Raw genomic sequence first — 13,037 nt, forward strand, 5'->3', positions numbered from 1 at the left:
TTAAGTTAGTAGTCTTGTTTTTACATATGTAGTTCATTGTTAATATACTTAATGATATGTTTACTTATCATAGTATAATGTTAACTATATATATATATATATATATATCCATATATATGTCATCATATAGTTTTTACAAGTTTTAACGTTCGTGAATCACCGGTCAACTTGGGTGGTCAATTGTCTATATGAAACATATTTCAATTAATCAAGTCTTAACAAGTTTGATTGCTTAACATGTTGGAAACATTTAATCATGTAAATATCAATCTCAATTAATATATATAAACATGGAAAAGTTCGGGTCACTACACATTCTACCCTCTCTTGCATCAAATAACGCCCCGGTGGACGCTAAGAATGGTCGACCTAAAATTAGAGGAATGTTTGAGTCCTCTTCTATGTCAATGACAATAAATTCGACTAGAAAGGTTAAATTACCTATTTGAATGGGTAGGTTGTCAGCAATTCCAACTGGGTGCTTAATGGTTTGATCAAAGAGTCTAACACTCATTTTTGATGGACTTAACTCACCTACTCCTAATCTCTTATATAATGAAAGAGGCATAACACTCACACTCGCACCTAAATCTGCTAGTGCATCATACATGACACAATCACTAAGTAGACAAGGAACAATAAATTCACCCGGATCACCCAACCTGGGTAGAGGTTTCGGTGGAACTGTCTTTACCGAATTTATTTTTAAGGTTTTTGTTTCTTGCACTTTCTTATTCTTCTTCTTCTTCTTTCCAGAGGTATCACAAACTTTATTACCTATTACTTGCTCATACTCAACTCCTTTTCTTGGAAACGGGATGGGTGGTCTGTATGGTACAACTACTGGCTTTACATACTCGGGTGGTGGTGGTGTTGTTGTAACTTCTTCATTGTTACTCACATCGAAAACCTTCCCATCTTTTGGTGCTGGTTTTTCAGAATTTATTGACACCATATTAACACTCTCATTCTGAGGATTTACTTCAGTATTAATCGGTAGCTTTCCTTGTTCCCTCTTACTCATCATGCTAGCAAGAGTACCTAAGTGTTTTTCTAGATTCAAATGGAAGCTTGTTGAGTTCTAAATGACTGATCAAACCTCTCATTTGTTTGGGTTTGAGATGTAATAAATTGTGTTTGAGATTCCATTAGTTTTGCCATTATTTCTTCCAGATTTGGCTTTTTCTCTTCGGTTTGTTGTGGTGGTTTATACAAGCCAGGTCTTTGTTGATTGAAAGTGTTGTTTTGAGTTGGTTGGTTATTCGGACCTTATTGGTTGTACGAGTTATTGTTGGGTCTATTTGGATTGTAAAGAATGTTTTGATTTCGATTGAAGTTTGGCCTTGGCGATTGATAATTATTTTGATAATTATTTCCCGGCTTTTGGTTCATGTAGGAAACATTCTCATGTTGTTCCATCGTTTGCTCAATGTGACAATCTTTTGTTAAGTGTTGTCCACTGCATTGCTCACAACTGATTCGTATTGCATGAATATCTTTAGTCATCTTTTCCATTCGTCTCTCGAAAGCATCTATTATTGCAGAAACGGAATCAAAGTCATGGCTAGAATCGGCTCTAGCCGCTTTAGATGAACGAAAAATATCTTTTTCCTGGTGCCACTCATGTGAGTGGGAGGCTGTGTTATCAATAATTTTGTGAGCTTCGATTGCGGTTTTCTTCATAATGGAACCACCAGCTGCTGTGTCGATGTCTTTTCGTATAGCAACGCCGACACCTTGGTAGAATATTTGTACTATTTGATAAGTGTCTAAACCGTGCTGAGGACATCCTCTCAACAACTTTCCGAATCTTGTCCATGCCTCATATAATGTTTCATTTGGCTTTTGCGCGAACGTAACAATTTCTCCTTGAAGTCTCACGGCTTTAGATGCCGGAAAGAATCTTTTAAGAAATTCTTCAACTAAGACATCCCATGTGTCAATCGCCCCTTCAGGTAACGATTCTAACCAATCTTTGGCTTCTCCCTTTAAAGTCCAGGGAAACAACATGAGAAAGATCTGTTCATCCTCAACTTCTCTGATTTTGAATAGAGTACAAATCCTATTAAAGGTTCGAAGATGTTCGTTTGGATCTTCTTTTGGTGTACCACTATATTGGCATTGATTAGTTACCATGTGTAGGATTTGTCCTTTGATTTCATAATCTGGCGCATTAATGTCTGGTCGAATAATGGCGTGACCTTGGCCCGTGCGTGTAGCTCTCATTCGATCTTCCATAATTAGAGGTTCCGTTACTTCCATAATTGAATTTGTTGAATCCGAATCACTAGAGGATTCTGATTTAACGGTTTGTGGTTCAAGTGGAATGATTAGTGGTTCAGGATCTTAGAATTGTCCCTGAATATCCTCCGGGTTCTCAATTGTGAAGTCGGGTTAAAAAAATGAATTATCGAATTTTTGAATTTGGAGTACTTGTTCGACTTGACGATGATTCTAAAGAAAAATCAACGGCGACAATATTGGCTAGAGTCTTGATCAGGTTATAGGTGGTGAACGTATGAAAGGTGGTGAACGTTTTGCTCGGTGCATTCACAGAATATCCTATTGGTTATAAAGATAAAAATTATATAAGTTATCAAATTAATAGACTTTTCTGATTTTACCCACGTTTCGAACAGCCAATAGATGCAGCACGTAGCCAGGACCCTTTAAATCGGAAGCCCACAACTCGCCACTAACAAATCCAACTATTACTACGAACCAGAAAATTTTGGATGTCTATCAATTTAACCGCTTAATATAATTTTTCGTCAAAATTTAAAGAAAATAACGAAAATTCTATGTCCTGAAAACTAGAGCGTAGAAATAAAAAAGAAAAAGCGCGTCGAAAAAACGTCGAAAAATAAAAATAAGAAAGAAAAACGTCGAACCTTAAAAGTCTAAAAGCTAAATCTAAAAAGTTGCACCTAAAGGTAATAAGGCTTAAAAGGAATTCTATTCGAAAAACGGCAATAACTTAATTAGGTACTAAAATATATAAGCGGCGTCGCAAAATTCTAAAGCCCCTAAATCTTAATTCTAAAGAAAAAGCACTTAAAGGATTTTACGGCAACGTCTTAAAAGCTAAAAATCTACGGCAAATCTATAACTACGAAATTAATATTACGAACGAAAAATATTAAAAGCAACGAATAAACAATAAAAGATACAAAATATAAAATAAAATGATAAAAATACTAATTTTATAAAAATATTATTTTTATATTATATTTTATAAAAGTATTAATCTATATATCTAATAATAATATTAAAACTTAATATTACAAAATGTAAATTAAAACTAGATACAAATTATTAATATTTAAATTAAACCCTAATAATAAAAATAATAAAAATATTAAACCCTACGTAATTAATGCGTCTGAAGTTTGTGGCATGTCACATTCACTCATGCGACCGCATGAGTTTTGCCTTCTCGGTCATGCGATCGCATGGCCTAATTTTCCAGAAATGTTTTGAGCTTCTTAACTGACTCGGCCCAAACTTAATTATATATATATATATATATATATATATATATATATATATATATATATATATATATATATATATATATATATTTATTTATTAAATTTCTGATTTTAAATTATAGAAAATATTTATAGAATATTTATATAAAATATAATAAACTTGTATTAAAAATAAAAATACTTTTTAAAGATAAAATCTTATATATATATATATATATATATATATATATATATATATATATATATATATATATAAACACTTATAATAAATAAAAAAATAATTTTATGAAACAAGAAATAATATATTTTTATAAAAATATATTTTTAACAAAATATAGCGTTTTAGCGTCCCCGGCAGCGGCGCCAAAAACTTGATGTGTGCAGCGGTGTATACGAAATACTATTAATTTTATTACGAAATACTATTAAATACGATACAATTTACACAAGTTATTTATTTATAGAATGGATATACCTAAACTCTGCTACAACACTATAGGCAGTGTACCTAATCGTAGAGTAGTGTAGTTTTTATTAAATCCGGTTCGTTCCACAGGGAGACGGCTTATTGCGTACACTATATTTTTCACAACTATATATATATATATATATATATATATATATATATATATATATATATATATATATATATATATATATATATATATATATATAGTATAATTATTATTATAAAATGGGGGTTTTACCGTTTAATGACCGGTTTGTCGATTTTATATTTTAAGCGTAAAGATAAATGACGATAATATAAATGACAGAATTTAAATTGCGATAAAGTAAATTGCAGTAATTAAAATGACAGTAAATAAAGGTACGATGAAATATGAAATAAAAGTATTATGCTTATTTAAACTTCCGTAATCATGATGTTTGACGTTTTGATTTTAATTCATTACTCTGGGTTAATTGTCCTTTGTCCTGGATTTATTTGAAACCTATCTGGTTTTTGTCCATAATAGTTCATCGGTCATAATTATAAAATGCTCGACAAATTAACCTTATTCCCGAAGTCAAATATTCTAACTAATTAGAGATTCGAACTGTAACAAGGTTTTAATACTTTGTTAATAATTACACCAGATTATCGACTGCGTGTAATCCAAGGTTTTAATACTTTGTTAAAAATTACACCAATTACCCTTGTATGTAATCTACCCCTGTTATAATTAGTCCATGATACATTAATTTATTCACTTGGCCATAATGAATAATAAATTACCCAATCCAATTGATTAATTAAATGATTTGTAAAAGATGTCGTATAAACGTCACTAAATAGGACATTCATAATCATTTAATAATTATTAGATTAAATAATTTGATGATAGGTTCGACAGATTCTAATGAGTTGTCATTCGATTAGACAATACCCCCATCTATTAATAGTTCATAGTCCAATGTTCACAAGTGTCGGTCTTTTGTCCAAAACCGAATTATGGTACAAAATCCAATAACCTCGTCTTAATATTTAGTCCAACATCACAATTACTTCGGCTTAAATAAACATAATAATAACTTAATTACGAGACATTAATTTAAAAAGGAAGAACATAGCTAACAGTGGTTATTAATCGCGTAGCGTTACCCGGACAGAGTTTCGACTTAAAACCCGTAAAACATTTCTTAAAATAACTCAACTAAGCCATAACTTTATTATTAAAATTAACTTATATTAAAATTATAATATAAATATATTTATGTTTACAGAAGAAGGAATGAAAAGAGTGTGTAAAATTCGTCCAAAAACGTTGCAATTTATAGACTTGGCAAGGATTCCCCTGCCATGCGATCGCATGGAGATAAAGCCTCCAGGCCATGCGATCGCATGGCTGCTTGTGAAAGCTAACATCAGTTTGTTTTCTTCTTTGCCGACGTTTTATTTAAATATATATATAATTTATATAATTTATATTAATTATATATATATTATATTATATTCTTGTGCATAGTTGACTTGTAATTTTTGGTCCGTTGAGTCGTACGTTTCTTCTCGATTTATGTCCCGGTTCCGGATTTTCGAATGTCCTTTCGTACATTTAGATATCTTGTACTTTTGCGTTCCGCGGCTTGTACTCTTGTAATTTTTAGACGTTTCTCATCAATAATTTGAACCACTTGGATTATAACTTGTACGTTTTAGCTTTTTTGGTCATTTGCGTCTTCAAATCGTCATTTTCTTCTTTTGTCTTCGCACTTATTTATTTAAACGATTATTACATAAAAATAGAACAATAGTAACTAAAAGCTTTACATATTGAAAGGATATTGATACTAAATATATGTTCATTTAGAGTACTATCAGTGGCATATCGGTTAACACATGAATTGGATGGCCTTGAAAATATCTCTGCAATCTTCGGGATGTTAATATATGCGCGTAAACGAACTTTTCAATAGGGGCATAGTTTATTTCACTACCTGCGAGAGCTTTGCTAACAAAATACACCGGCTTTTGTATTTTGTCTCTTTCTGCAACTAAGACTGAGCCAAAAGCCCCGTTTGCCACTGATATGTAGAGGTAAAGGATTTCGCCTTTAATTGGTGCCATTAACGTAGGCAAAGTTGCTAACAGTTTTTTCATTTCTTGAAATGCGGTTTCGGCCTTGCTTGTCCACATAAAGTTCTTTTGCTTTAAACAACCCTTCAAGGTTTTGAAAAATGGCAATTGCCTTTCTGCGGCCTTGGACAAAACCTTGTTAATGCAGCCAACTTGCCCGTCAAACTTTGCACTTCTTTAACTGTCTTAGGCGAAGTCCGCTATCTTCTTCGGGTTAGCTTGAATACCCTGCTCAGTAACTAGATAGCCCAAAAACTTCCCTTCTGTCTCGCCGAAACTACATTTCGACGGGTTAAGCTTCATATTTATCTTGCGCAGTGTATCAAATGTTTCCCGCATATCAATCATAATACGCACTTGCATTGTACTTTTGATTACTAAATCATCCACATAAGCCTCAAGGTTACGACCAATTTGGGTTTCGAACGTAGTGTCAATTAGCCGTTGATACGTTGCGCCCACATTGATTAAACCAAAAGGCATCATTATATAAGAAAATATACCTTTGCCTGTGTGAAAAGCGGTTTTATCTTCATCTTCCTTAGCCATTGGAATCTGATGATATCCTCTTACGGCATCCAAAAAACACTTGAACGGAAAGGCATGCAATGACTCCACCTTTCAATCAATTTCTGGAAGCGGGTAGTTGTCTTTAGGACATGCTTTATTGAGATCCTTGAAATCAATACACATCCGCCATGAGCCATTAGGCTTCTTCACTAAGACTGGGTTTGCGACCCATGACTGGTATTTGAATTCGCGTAAAATTCCTACTACTACTAACTTTGTTACCCCTTCGCACAACCATTTAGGGCGATCTAGGGCCATGCCCCTGCGTTTTTGGACTACAGGTTTTAAAGTGGCATTGACATTAAGCTTGTGTTCCGCTATATGACGCGGAACACCAGTCATATCTCTTTCACACCAAGCAAAAACGTCCATATACGCCATGAGTAATTGCACAATCTACGCTTTTGTATCCGCATTGATATTAAGACCAATCTTAATTTTTTGATCTGGATACTTAAGATTAACTACTACCATGTTATCCTCGACATCATCACGTTCTTTAACTGTGCCTTTCATGCTAACAGTTGCACAAATAGGGATGATACTCGCGGAGTTCACTGTCGCGACGCCTTTACGCGTTGTAAATTTGATCATGCCATGAATAGTAGATGGAATAATTCCAAATTTGCGCAACGTAGATCTGCCTAACAACATATTGTAGCGGGAAGCAGTCCGCATAACATATAAGCCTAATTGTGTTTGGCGCACCAATTTAGCATCGTTTTCATCAAGAAGCTCAATATTCAATGATAATTGCCCTATTGGAAATGAAGATTCTCCCGCAAAGCCAGTTAGCGAAGCTGTGGTAGGTTTAAAATTCTCCTTAATACTCTCAGGCAACCGAACAAAACATTGCTCGTAAATAATATCAACACTACTTCCATTATCAACATGGACCTTCATAATTGTGATTCCAGTCTGTGCAATTTTGCACGATATTACTATCGGCATGTTGGAGAAATCTTCGCTTTGCATTTCAGGGAAGCTTATTGGCGCGAACTGCCATTTCTGAAGCATTTCTGCGGATTTTCGTTTTCTTCCCCTCTTTTGAACATTTGCTTGCATAGTAGCAGAATTATCATAAACGTTCTTAATATTGCTCGTCATTTCAGCGAATGATCGAATTGCTATGAGTTCCAAACGTGTTTATCTGTAGATCACCAAAACAATACATGATTAAAATTAAACAAGCAATTTTACTGTTAGATAGCACGAATCGAAAAATTTCAAATTCAATTTTGAACGTGTCCCACGGATGGCGCCAATTGATCAATCCTAGGTTAATGTTACTTAAATAAGGATTGAGTGCAATGAGATTAAAGGAGTGGAATGAGATGTTGATGATCGTTTTGGGCCCTAATGATCGTCTTTCACTTTAACAATTAAGTGATCAACCACCCCTACCCGGTCTTGATTATTGATTAGCATAATTTACCTTAACACAATGTAAAGATTCCTTGGGAAAAGTCACAAGTGAAAATTACAAAGGCTAGAGCAAATGGTAGAGAATCAACAACCTATAAATGAGAGGCCAAACTCCCTATTTATAGTTTCTCGAATATTTGCAGTGTGCGGTTTGACTATCATCTGCATTGTCTTGACGGAATGAATCCGCAATGTTTCACTAACGTGCAATCTGATCCGCAAACTTTACTTTTAGCGGATCTCCCTAATCTCTTAATTATACTTTGCGCAATCTGTATACTTTGTTAAACTTTACCTTTAGCTAATTTCATCCTTTTGCACTTAAAATATACATATACAGTGCTATATATACGATCACATAGCTTATCATTTCTACTTGCAAATTGAAATCACGTAGGAGTTGATAACTAGGATATCATATGAAATGTTTAAGAAAATCCTAAAATAAATACTTAATTTGTTTAGCCTAGTAATTAATTTAAAAAGTTAAGATGAGAAAGTTATAGAACTTGCCGGATAATGTCATGTACATATGATTTCGGATGTCAAAAATACTCGTATCTGATAAAGAAATTCGAAATCCGATATTTTTGGATCAAGTTTAGACTGGGTATACTGGTCTAGTATTCGTGTATGGGATGGTGTTAGATACAAACCTGATAACCTAGCCCATATACAAGAATAAAAATCCGAATCTATATATCAGACCAGTTTAAATTTAAATAAAATAATATACAAATTTTTTATTATAATATATGTATATTTATTGATAATAAGGTATGTAAAATTTGGTAAATAAATATATTAGTAAGTACACGGGACTCTCTGAGGATATACGTTTATCAGCTTTTAGTTTTTAAATGAGACCCGATGGATATGACTTTGAGTTTGAGACGGTCCGAATTTGAGACGAGTTTTCTTAAATCGGTTTCTGGTCCGAGATTACCTATATTTGACACGATGTCATCCCAAGAAATGATACTTAATTTGTAATATTTTACTTTTCATTATGCTTTTTAATTAGTTGTTTCAACAAGTTATGGTGTTCGTACATAGTCGGTATATTAAATTGAAGTGATTCGCACACTACTAAAATTTATTTGTATATCACTAAAATTGATACTAAAATTGATTTAGAGTGTTGTACAATAACATTAATAAAAGAAAAAAAAATATGATTATGCATGTTTAGCAATATACATATAATTTTAATTTTAGTAGTATTGAGATCACCTTACATTAAAATTGAAGCAAACAAAACAAGAAGTTACAAACTTTAATTTTATGAGCATCTTAGCAAAGCCTCTGAGACATAACAAGGAAAAATGTCACATTAAGAGCAATTAATTGAAACCAACCGGAAGTCAGCAATTAGTCAATTACTAGTTTATTTAAATTTGACAATCCACAAGATCCACATATACAAGGTCAAACCTTGAAGAATTTTTGAAAATGAAATGCATGAATCTGTGAAGTTCACAAGCAAAAGAGTAGTTGGATTTTGTGCTTGGGATCACACCAAAGTCTACATTAACCATTAATTTTAATTTGTTATTTCTTTTGATTGAGGAGAAAAGGCAGATCATTAAAGGTGAGAAAATGGCCCATTCTTGCTTCACTTCACCGAATCCAATGGAATTGGGACTTGAATTGTATGTCTAGCTGACTAATGATATTTAACTCTTATTGGGTAGTCTTTCTTTTAACTTTCAAAAAAGGTCGTATATCGCTAATTTAATGCTTAATTACAACAATTTTATCATCCGATTTCATTTGAGCAATCGATAACTAGGCCAAACGAAATAAACATATACTTTAATTTTAAGGGGAGTGACATATTAGCTGGGATCGTAGAAAATGCGGCATATATAACACTTCACAAAAGCTCTTTTGGTGACAACGATTGCGCCGCTAAAAGGCCCACTTGTCGCAAAAGCTCTTTATCGGTGATATTATCGTAGCTATAGATAGCTTTGATAAAAGAAGTCAAGAAAAATGATTTTCTTATCGTTTAATGGACATTTAATGTCGACACTTTGACACCAAAAATCACATTTCTAGTGTTGGAAGCAAGAGAAATGTGTGATAAATGTATTCAAATTTAAACTTGGTTGGTCGTGAGACCGACCCACTGAAAGAAAATACATCTTTTTGGATGTTGCTTTTCCGAACGACATATACAACTTCTTGAAATTTATGCCGGTCGACGAAACTTCTTGTGGACGAAAAAACTCAATAATATCTACGACGAGATGTCTTCCGGAAAAGTCGATAGGAAAATATTAATGAATTAGTTTATTATTAATAAATTAATATTACTTTCGAACGACATGTCATCCGAAAAAAATCATCTAACTCTTGACCATCAATGTGGTCCCATGTATTGTCAGAGAAAGTTGACGAGGATCATCCAGAAAAACGTTATCACGAGGTTTTACGAACGACATTTCGTTTGGAAAATCCTAAGGCTAACTAATTTTTTTGTAGTGACTGGTAGGAAGCCTCGGACAGTCTATACCTAGCTAACCAAATTTTACTTAATTATATGCATATATATATATATATATATATATATATATATATATATATATATATATATATATATATATATATATATATATATATATATATATATATATATATATATATATATATTTTAGGTGGTTAACCTTGACACCGTACATTAAACTTTCGCTTACCCAAGCTTATAGTTATATTAACCATCAGGACATGTTCAAGATACTTGATATATATTTTGTTAATAAGTAATAACACGTATTACTTTCGTCTATACATTTTAATGAACAAACAATGAAAAAGTAAAACATATGTCCCAAGTGATACAAAGTTTCACCTCTACAACATGAAATATGGTTCCAAACAATAGAATTTTACCTTACTTCAATATAAATAATATCCATTCATGTGAATTGGTTTTTATCCTTTATTGAAAGATGGAAATAGAAATAAATAGCCCTCGAGTCAATCCAAGAAGAACCCATATTATAAATTTGCCTGAAATAAGCCGAACATGCAATAAATCCACCACCTCCACCACTTTCCCACTCCAACCCTAACATGCCTTTGATTTCAATTTCTCCCTATTTATTCTACTCTGCAACACCAACCTTTTTGCCTTACAATTTGTCCCTATAATTATCGATTATTAATTTTCTCACAAAAGAAAAAACATCTCAGAAGATAGAATTAGTTAAGGTGATTAAAAATTTTCTGCATGAAAGTAAACCTTCTAGTAAAAGCTTTCAAATGATCAGCCCATGATAAGATAACCTACTTTGGTATTAAAATTTTTATTTTTTTAACTTAAATTTTATAAAACTTAGTGAAAATATATAATATAATTTTATGTTGGTAATGTGATACAGTATAATTCTTGTAGTAAAAACTTTCAAATGATCAAGCCATGATAAGATAACCACCCTTCTACTTTGATTAGCTTCAAAATTTAAATATTAAATAAACGTTTATTCTTTTAATTTATATTCAAAAGGTGATATATTTCTATATTTATAATATGTTATATATATATATATATATATATATATATATATATATATATATATATATATATATATATATATATATATATATATATATATATATATATATATATATATATATATATATATATATATATATATATATATATATATAGTGGTAGGATCAAGAGGGAAGTAACCATTCGGGAGGAAGCGAGGGGAAGCAAAAACTTTTTTTTTTTTTCGTTTTTTGAAAAAACTTTGTTCACGAACATTATAGATGAGATGAAAATATGAACATTTAGTATAGACACTTTGTGATAAATGTTTTTATTTTGGCGGGAAAATACTCGAAGAAGTAATATATAACAATTATCGTGTTTTTCGAGCGTATTTTGAGGTTTTAGCTATTGGGGTTTAGATATTAGGGTTTAGATATTAGGGTTTATAGGGTTCAGATATTAGGGTTTAGAAATTTAGGGTTTAGGGTTTAGATTTAGGGTTTATAGGGTTTAGATATTAGGGTTTAGAAATTTAGGGTTTAGGGTTTAGATTTAGGGTTTAGATTTAGGATTTAAATTGAGTTTTTAACACGAATGGTTTAGAGTTTAGGGTTTAGGGTTTAGGGTTTAGGGTTTAGGGTTTGGTGTTTTGGGTTTATGGAACAAACCCTAAACCCTAAACCTTAAACCCTAAACTCTAAATCGGGCTAAATTTTACTTCATAAAACATGGAAAAAAAACGTTCATATTCTTCACGAACAATATTATCTTGAATGTTATTTTTGTCGATCGTTTTCCCGCCTAAATAATAACATTCATCACGAAGTGTCTCTTCTAAATGTTCATATTTTCGTGTGATCTTGATGTCGAAAAAGAAATTCAAAAAAAAATGAAATTTTTTATTTTTTTTTGCTTCCCCCGTTTCCCCCCGATTGGTTACTTCCCCATTGATCCTGCCCATATATATATATATATATATATATATATATATATATATATATATATATATATATATATATATATATATAGTCAATTATATTTATCTACAGTAAATATTATTGTATATTTTATATTATGTAAAGTAAAAGAAAGTAAGGTGATTAAGGTTAATTGATGCCTTGATGAAAAAATACTTTATTGTTTATATTCACATTGATTTAAGTATATTTTATTATTATTGGTATATAATTATATATATTATATTATATAAATATAAATTTTTTTGGCTTTATTTATATTAATTGTAAGTGAACTGAAATGCAGGAGTAGGTGAGAAGTCTATGGCTATAAGGAGATGTTATGTTTGTCTAAACTTTTCATTCTTCTTCGATAAACCAAAAAAACATCCTAAACACAAACAAGTAGAAGACATCACCTTTTTGTCTCTGACTTTGAGTGTTTGTGTGTGACAAACAGTTTCAGTCAATCATCATATCACACACATTCATAGTTAAGTTAGCAATTTAAGTTCAAT

At 31.7% G+C, this 13,037-nt stretch overlaps 1 non-coding gene across 1 annotated transcript; it reads left to right on the top strand.

Moving 5' to 3' along the window:
- The first annotated feature begins 1,771 nt into the window (after positions 1-1,771).
- On the top strand, positions 1,772-1,878 carry LOC139903512 (small nucleolar RNA R71). The gene has a single exon (XR_011778327.1). It is a non-coding gene; the product is annotated as a small nucleolar RNA R71 (small nucleolar RNA).
- Positions 1,879-13,037: the final 11,159 nt, after the last annotated feature.

Source organism: Rutidosis leptorrhynchoides, chromosome 3, assembly GCF_046630445.1.
Source record: "Rutidosis leptorrhynchoides isolate AG116_Rl617_1_P2 chromosome 3, CSIRO_AGI_Rlap_v1, whole genome shotgun sequence".
NCBI lineage: Eukaryota > Viridiplantae > Streptophyta > Magnoliopsida > Asterales > Asteraceae > Rutidosis > Rutidosis leptorrhynchoides.